This window comes from Lissotriton helveticus, chromosome 1_1 (assembly GCF_964261635.1).
Source record: "Lissotriton helveticus chromosome 1_1, aLisHel1.1, whole genome shotgun sequence".
Lineage (NCBI taxonomy): Eukaryota > Metazoa > Chordata > Amphibia > Caudata > Salamandridae > Lissotriton > Lissotriton helveticus.
The window spans coordinates 245,284,633-245,292,729 of record NC_136057.1 but is presented as its reverse complement, the minus strand read 5'-3'; the positions used below and the strand labels follow the sequence as shown (position 1 = coordinate 245,292,729).

Here is an 8,097-nt window from a genome sequence, read left to right as displayed (position 1 = left end):
TTGACCGTGTCTCCTGGGAGTTCGTGTGGGCTACTATGAGGCGGCAACGCTTTGGACCTGGGTATATTCAAGCTCTGAGAACTATGTATAAAGAACCTAAAGCCAAAATATGTGCAATGGGTCTTGAGCCCGATTCAGTTGTAATAGCAAGAGGCACCCTATACATTAACCCCTTTTTAAATGTATTGGAAACTAGGCTAAATGAGTTTGGAGCTCCGTCTGGGATGGAAGTAACTATATTAGCATATGCGGATGACATTGCTGTGATCTCTGCTCTGTTGAGGCTTTGAAGAATCCAAGCCTGCAGGGTTCTCCCCCTGAGGCCCTAAGGTTTCTCTAATATAGTACTAATTTAATACATCAATAAATCCAAAAGTTCATCAAAAAGTAACCACATGAACACTTTTCGTGGTTACATCAATTTATATGTTTGCTTTCAAGCTTACGTGTTTAAACAATTGATTCGCAGAATTTAAATCACATCAAAATTACAAAGAACCACACGCTGTGGTTTGCCAAATTAAACAAACAGTTCAAAGTTATAATTCCCAATACATTTCGGGTTTCTTAGTACCCTTCCTCAGGGGTAAAAGTAAAAACGAAAATCCATGACTCTAGGTGCCAAGACGCGATTCTGTAATATACCAAAAATACAACACATTGTAACAATTTACATTTAATGACCTTCAAGATTTTACATGCTTATTTATAGAATTCGCACAGCCAACTTATGATTCAAAGTGAGAAGTGGAAAGTATTTTAATAAAAAAGTGAAAACGGATATTTAAAAAAGAGAGTGGTGACGTTTGTGTGCGCTACGTAAATAGTACTCATGATAGGATATCTACGGTACACCTCCCAGTGATTCCTAACGTGGTGCTATACACTGTGCTAACGGCCGATATAACAAAATGTATACTCACTAAAAAGTGTGCGGCAACAAAACCCACGTTATATTCAATTTCTGATGGCTCTACCTGAACGAGACAGTGAGAGGTTATAACTCTACGCTTATCGAGACTTTTGTTTCCACCATAATGGTGTAGATTGCGTTCTTACCGCATTATGCTGCTTCTGTCTCTTGTAAGGCTCATCGAGTCTTTTGCGTTCAATGAAGATTGTGAATCAAACAAGAATTGATTTGCCGGAGCGTTATCTGAAAACGTTAGTAATTGTAATGAGTATCCTCAAATGTCACCTGAAACGGTGCATTGGTGTCTGAACCCTCTGTAGTTGAGGCTCTTACCCGAACTGGCCCGTAGACGGTGTCTCTGGCTTGTTACTTGCTTCAAAGAGCGGTATTGCGCAGTCCTGTAATAGGATGAAACTGAGTTTTAACACTCATGATCTGTTTAATTTATGGCATGTTCGAGATGCTCTACCGGCTCGAATTGCTTACCTCCCGTGGGTGTATTTCCAAGGACGCTGGTAGCCGACAGTACTGACTTCCGGTGTGTACATCGGTATAGACTTTACGAATATTTAAAGGGAACGATACAACGACAAGAGCGTAACGTGAAAAAAATGTGAAAAAGAAACTTTATTTGTTGTTCTCTTGCCTGGGCTCGTGACTCAGTATAAAAAAGCATTGCTGTGATCTCACCAGATCCAGATAAATCTATGCGAGAGATTGAACAACTAGCCGTAAGTTTTTGGGGAAAAATCTGGATTTAAGTTAAATATTGCAAAAACACAAATAATTTGCACAGAGCAAGTATATATTAAGCATATATTAATGATGCCAGGGTTATAGAAGAAGTTACATACTTGGGCATTCGTATCAATGCATACTTAGAAAAGATGGTAACATCTAATTGGGAACAATTGCTATCCAAAATTAGGAAGGATTTGGATAGAATAGGAGGCATGCATTTATCCTTAGTAGGCAAATATAATGCTTTAAAAATTGATGTTCTGGCCAAAGTAGTGTATACTTTAGATGTGTTCCCCTGGAACTTACTGGGAAACAACTGAAAAGGGGGGGCCCTCGGCCCCCCCGCACGCATGGCGGCGCGGCGACCGTCTCCCCCCCATTCTCCTTTGTTGTCTGTCGGTGGTGGGGGCGGGCCCTGGGGGGCGCGACCCACCACCGATTGGCCGGCGGCCTCCCTGACCCGGATACCAGGTAAAAGGTCCGGGTCAGGGGGGGCGGGCTACAGGAGGGGCGGGCCGGGGGGGGCGTGCCCCCCCCGCCTGGCCCCTGGAGAATAAAGAGGTGGGGAGCGCCCAGGAGACCCCCTTGTCCCTGGACGCTCTCCCACAGCACCGTGTGCCCCGCGCTCAGGGCTTCTTTGTTTATTAACAATTTGGCTTTTATTTTTACAGGAACTCGATTACAGGCGGGAGAGAGCGGTTTTCTGGGATCCTGTTGGCGGATCAAGACTCAGCGCCGGAACTTTTGAAATTTTGCTCTCTGTTGCAGGCTTTGGACGGCCGGGGCCGCGCTGAGCCAGCCGCGTGGGGCCCGCCGCATCGTTGGAGCTGAGAGTCGGGCGCATTGGTTTATTTCCCCTTCCAGGTTCCAAGCACGTCGGGATCGGTCCAGCGGGAAAAGGAGGATGTCCCTGGTCGGTCGTGGACCCGCAAGGGACGAAGAATGGCGAAACGGCGGTGCTCCACGTGGGCAGGATGACCGGGGGGACGAGTGTTTCCGAGAGAGGTTTCGGGCGGGTCGATGGCTCGCGGAGAAGTGCGCCTTGGACACAAGTTAAGTAGGGGGAAAGCAGGGGTGTTATGGGGGGGGGGGGCTCAGCAGGGACCTATACGAATGGTCTACTTCCAGTAGAATGGGCTATGGAAAGCTCTTGCCGTCGTGAGCGCACAGGTGTACAAATAGCATGTATGTCTGCGGGGTAATGGCAGTGTTTCCAGTGCGGAGTAGAGGGGGAGAGCAGAAAGGAACCTCAGTTCATGCTTACACACGTTTGGTAGTTTCCTGCAGACTACATGTAAATATGGAAGCCTTCTATTTATCTATGTGCATGGCCCTCTTCTGGAAACTTGTCTTTTATGTGGGTACAGGTTAGGTTGTCCCTTTTTTCTTTGGTCACTTTAGTATTTCCCCCACGTCAGTGAAAATTCTTACTTGGCGGGTTGACATTTCCCCTCCGTAAAGCTGACCTCCTGTTTGTTTGTCTTTTGTGCCGTAAGACATATACACCTTTTTATTTTATTTCATAGCGAGATAAGCAGCTACCGCGGACAGGTAGAGCCATTTTTGTACAGCAAGCTGTTCGTTTGCTTCCACCGCTTGGAGAGTAAGGTGCCCTTGGTGTAATACTCTGTAGGGTTAGCTCCTCTGAAACAATGTCTTATCTGTCTTCAGCACAGAGGCCCATCATCAAATCACAGTTTGTGTGAGGCCACTTGCTGTGATGTTGTCGCTGGCTAAAGAGCATGTGATGTCCATGTGTTACCCTTGACTTTTGGTGACTTTTCACTGGTGCCCTTGGATTAATGAAACTGATGAAAACCCATGTGTTTATGTACCACCGCCTACCTACTTCTAGGCACTGCGTGGCAAACTGATCACCGGGAGGAGAATTAAACAAATTGTACACTACTCTTAACCCTTCCCGAGACTGCTCCCCATGTCTCTAGCACCGGCTATAGGCACCGACACTGTAAAGGTCGGTCTACATATGTGAACGGGTGTGTTATAATCAAGCAAATACCGTATTGTGGGAGATGCCCGCCTTTTTGTGGGAATTTGCCCCTCGCTCGAATGAGGCGTTTGCAAGAGTATTGTAGGACTCTTCCTACAGTGTGTGATAGAGACGGATCCTAACATAGTGTGTAATTTCATTTGTACAACCCTGCATTCTCCAACTGAGGCGCTAGAGCGCGTTCAGTGAGCTGGGAACACGCTTCATCACACTTTTTTGGACCATCAAAGAGAGTTCCGCAGGGTACTCCGTTCCATTCTCATAAATAATGCCAATCCATGCACCTCCGTGCCCACAGACATGCCGGGAGATAACGGGGGGCACGCTGAGACCGACATTTATGAATGAGTTGGAGGGTTACAGAGCAGTGCCACTCTACCCTTCTTTCAGCTGGTCCAGCTGCCCGCTTTTACTCTTTAACCAGCCCAGGCGCCCTCCAGGCATCCATCAATGTCGCCCCTTCCTTTCAGGACCACGGCGACCCGTTTACTCAGATGCATGGGCGCTGCCACGGAGGCAGCTGCGTCCAGAATAAATAGTTCTTATAGCTTACACACGGTATGTGGCGCACTCGGGGCGTTATCTCTGGGCGCGCTCTGTCAACACCCTACTCGCACCTCTATGTAAGCCCCGCGCGGCATCTTGGGCAACAGGTCGACGAGACAGTTGCACACGCGTCACCCTTAACTGAAGTTAAAACAAAGAGAAATGCCAGAATTAATGCACCGTGCCGAAGAACGCACCCGCATTATTACAACGCGCGCAATATGATATTCTTGGAATTTTTTCATGCCATAGATTGAGGAGATGGTATTGTTGACCATATAATGGAGAAGCTATTTCTACTGGATTATAGTACTAGATTGTGTTTTTGAGTTATGTGCCAAGCTGACTTGTAAAGCGCAAACAAACGTCATAGATATGAGCCACATCACCCGGCCATTTTATGCCAGCCTGGACCATCGTCTCTGGGGGCTTGTCTCCCATGTTGTGTCCCATGTTGTGTCTTTCAGCTGACTTTAAATCAGTGATGGTTGGGACCCCTGAAAACCATCACCTATCCACGGTGTTACACAAGGTTTTGATAAATGAATTCTGCAGAATATTTGTCTTCCAGCATATGAGACAGAGAACACAGGCCTGATATGAGCTGTGTCTAAACTCTTACAACTGCTCCGAGGTCAACAGGTTTGCAGAGGTGACTTGTCATTACGGGCACCGGGGCCCCCTCTCCTTTTCCAATGCATGATGAGTGTCTGTTAGGCTCAGCCGTGGTTATTATGACCAGGCGGGCAACTAGAGCAACAATTTCGAGGGGGGGGGCTTAAAAATATTTCGTGAGGGGCTAATTCTTCCAACCACATACAAAGTGGCTGTAACGGCTAGGGTGGTTGCTCTCAATTCTGGGGAACTGGGTTCGAGACTCTGCAATGACGCTCAACATCCTGTAATTCTGGACAAATCACGTAATCTCCCCGTGCCTAACAAAACAGAATGTCCCAGATCACAGAACATTGTTATGTCCTTCGTAGTAAATTGAGACATTCGGGTGTGTGTTAAAAATTACTTCAGGGTTTGTTGTTACCAAATTGTGTGACATTTTAAGGTGAAGGTGATGTGTTCTGCTAAATTTTGTGATGCAGTGTTTGTACTTCATTATTGCAAAATACTGCGCTGGGCTATAGCTGTTGGGTTGGATGCAGTTTTGACTATTTCGTGATGTTGTGCCCTGGAAAATTTTAATTTTCTTGTTATATTACTTGGTGTATATTATTGTGTTATATTGTTACATTAAGGTTATTGGGGGGCATGCTGCTGCCTTTCTAGCCGAAATTAGACTTGTACCATAAAAGTTTCTTTCATCAGTAACCAGTTTAACACAAATGTGGTAAAGTAACACTTCCCCAGCTTTTCAAGCATTTAAGAGTCCAGTCAGCCCAAAACGGTGGCACTTACTCTATCTTAAATTAGCACTGGCAGTATTCACTGTATTCAATGGGACCCGATGTACACAAAGTCACCGATGCCCATCAACTGGATCGCATCCACGTGCTGGGGGGGACTCAGCAATATGGAGCTTGGGCGTTTTAAAATGCTCGGGTTGTACTTGGGTAGAATTCACAAGGCAGATGCAGCTCCCTGATGGGACGGGTCCCCACCATGGGTTGTGAGTTACCCAAAGATGCTCTGTCGGCATTCAGTTGATGAGTTCAGGTCTGGAAAACTCATTGTCTAAATCAGAGCCCACGCTACATGGGTGACATTAAATTTCACCTGGAGAATCAGATGGATGTTGACATTCCTGGGCTGCTTTATTGATGTCCTCTAAGCACTTGCAATACTTTATCCAAGCCATGGTTGCTGCTTATTTCTCTTACGCAAGGAACAGCCATTGACATAAGTCAAATTTTGACACTATAGAACGACTATCATTGGTGTCTGCTAGGTGATAGTTAGAACAATCATGGAACCATTCACGAATAGGGTATACCACCTTCTATTGGGGTCAACCTGGGGATTAACGACATCTAAGGGTAGGGCTTGACGAGACTGAGAAAGCCAGTTTCCCAGGTCCCACTTTCCTTTGCAAGCCAAAGCAGAAAGCCAAACAATGGACTTATTTCATTGTGGAGGTAATCACCATATCAGATGCTGTTCACTAATCTAGGGGGGACATTGCACCAGTCCAAACATTGCACCTGTCCAAACGACCCTTCATGGATGATAGGTTAAAGTCAACATTATTAGTAAGCTATCCTAGGGTTAGCTGTATTGCGTGCCGCCTTCAGGCTAAGTCTTGAGGGAATATAGAGCTGCTTGTTTTACCAGTCTTTAATTTCATGAATGAGTAAATGAAAAAAGAACAGGTGTATAACAACAAATATATGTATTTGTACTAAACACACCCCTTTAGTTCGGTCAGTAAACTTATTTAACACACAAGTAAATTGGCCAATATACGTTGAGCCTATGATGAGATTTGAGGCGAATAATTACGGTGTGAAGACTTATATAGCACACAGTAATTTAGCACCATATACGTTGAGCTCTAGGGGTGCACCAAAGCCATATATTAATAAACACTGGTGGGGGAACCACGAATGGCATAGAGACAGGGCCTAGAGCCTTTAGAACGACTACTTGGGGTCCTGATAATGATACACACCCTGATGTCACACCTAAAAGGTGCCCAAGAGCCTAGTTGCGGCATCACATAGTTCTGGGGATGCATGTGATCATGTCCGGGTGGCTGGGATGATATTTCCCAGAAGCCAAAGTGGCGAGCGGAAAAGGTCCTTGGGGCCAGCTTATGGCCTGGCGGAGTTAGGGCTGTGCTAATTCTTTTAGCTAAAGACTGTGATGCTGCACTGCTAAGTAGGCTGTCTTGTTTTGCACATAGATCCTATGCATGAAGACGTGGGTAGAAAACAGACAAACTGAGGCTATGCTTAACATTTACTGTCGACGTGTTAATGTGTAGTGATCTGGCACTAAGATTATCTAAAACTTAGCGACTGATGGTAATGTAAGTCTGACGCGTGTACAGCAGTTATTGCCGGAAACACTAATGGTGTGTGTCTATCTTTCCAATTTATGTATGACCGGGTCCATGGTGGATACCTGGAGTGCTCCACATCACAACAGCTGCAACAGGTGGACAGCCCAAGGGATGCTTACGTCAGTCACGGCTGGGTCCATGGCGGATATCTGGGGAGTGCTCCACACCGCAACATCAGCAGCTGGTGGACGTCAAAAGGGAAGCATACGTCGAAAGAGGACACCAAGGGCCCAGGTATTGCTGGCAGGTGTAAGTGCTACCCATTCCCTAAGGTGGAAGTGGGAATTTGTCACCCAGGTTTTCTTGGTCTTTTCCTGGTTCTTGCAGTTTCTCAAACCTGTCACGCAGGGGAGGAACTCATCACCAGAAGTTGTGGAGCTACAATGTGCCAGCACAAGCAACAGGCTGGACGCAGGACAGGGAAGAGTTGGTTTGAGGGTCTGTGCCATGGTCAGTTCAGGAACTTCTTTCAGGGACTTTTAGCTCAGCAGCCCGACCTCCTTTCAGTGGTGATACTTCACCTAGGGGGGACTGAATTGGCCAAACTGGGGAGGCGAATACTCATTGATGAGTTCATCTCCACTGTGGGTGGGTCTTCAGGACTTACCCGGGTGGCACAGTAGTAGGGTCTCAACTTATCCCGTGGTGGCAGGGACTCGGTCAGGGCGTTGAATCACTCGATAAAGAGGATCAACACACAGTGGGACAAATTATTCCAAGCCCCCCCTCGCTTGCAGATGATCCAACATGGGTGTATTTGTTCTACCTGGTGAGGGGAGTCCATTTGACGGAGGAAGGAAGGGTCCTGTGGTCTGATGATGTCAGGGCCTGGTTGGAAGGTGTTGCTACAGTGAGAACTTTGTAGGGTAGGTC

The 8,097-nt window shown here is 46.5% G+C and overlaps 1 long non-coding RNA gene across 3 annotated transcripts; it reads right to left on the bottom strand.

Annotated features, from left to right (window-relative positions):
* Positions 1 to 413: 413 nt before the first annotated feature.
* LOC144768870 (uncharacterized) lies at positions 414 to 1,476 on the bottom strand. 3 transcript variants are annotated; one of them, XR_013598650.1, is made up of 5 exons: positions 1,400 to 1,476; positions 1,247 to 1,311; positions 1,060 to 1,156; positions 924 to 973; positions 414 to 634 (listed from the first exon to the last, which is right to left on the bottom strand). It is a non-coding gene; the product is annotated as an uncharacterized LOC144768870 (long non-coding RNA). The 3 variants fall into 3 exon arrangements; XR_013598649.1 differs by having other exon boundaries at positions 924 to 977; positions 1,400 to 1,470; XR_013598648.1 differs by lacking the exon at positions 924 to 973 and having other exon boundaries at positions 1,400 to 1,470.
* Positions 1,477 to 8,097: the final 6,621 nt, after the last annotated feature.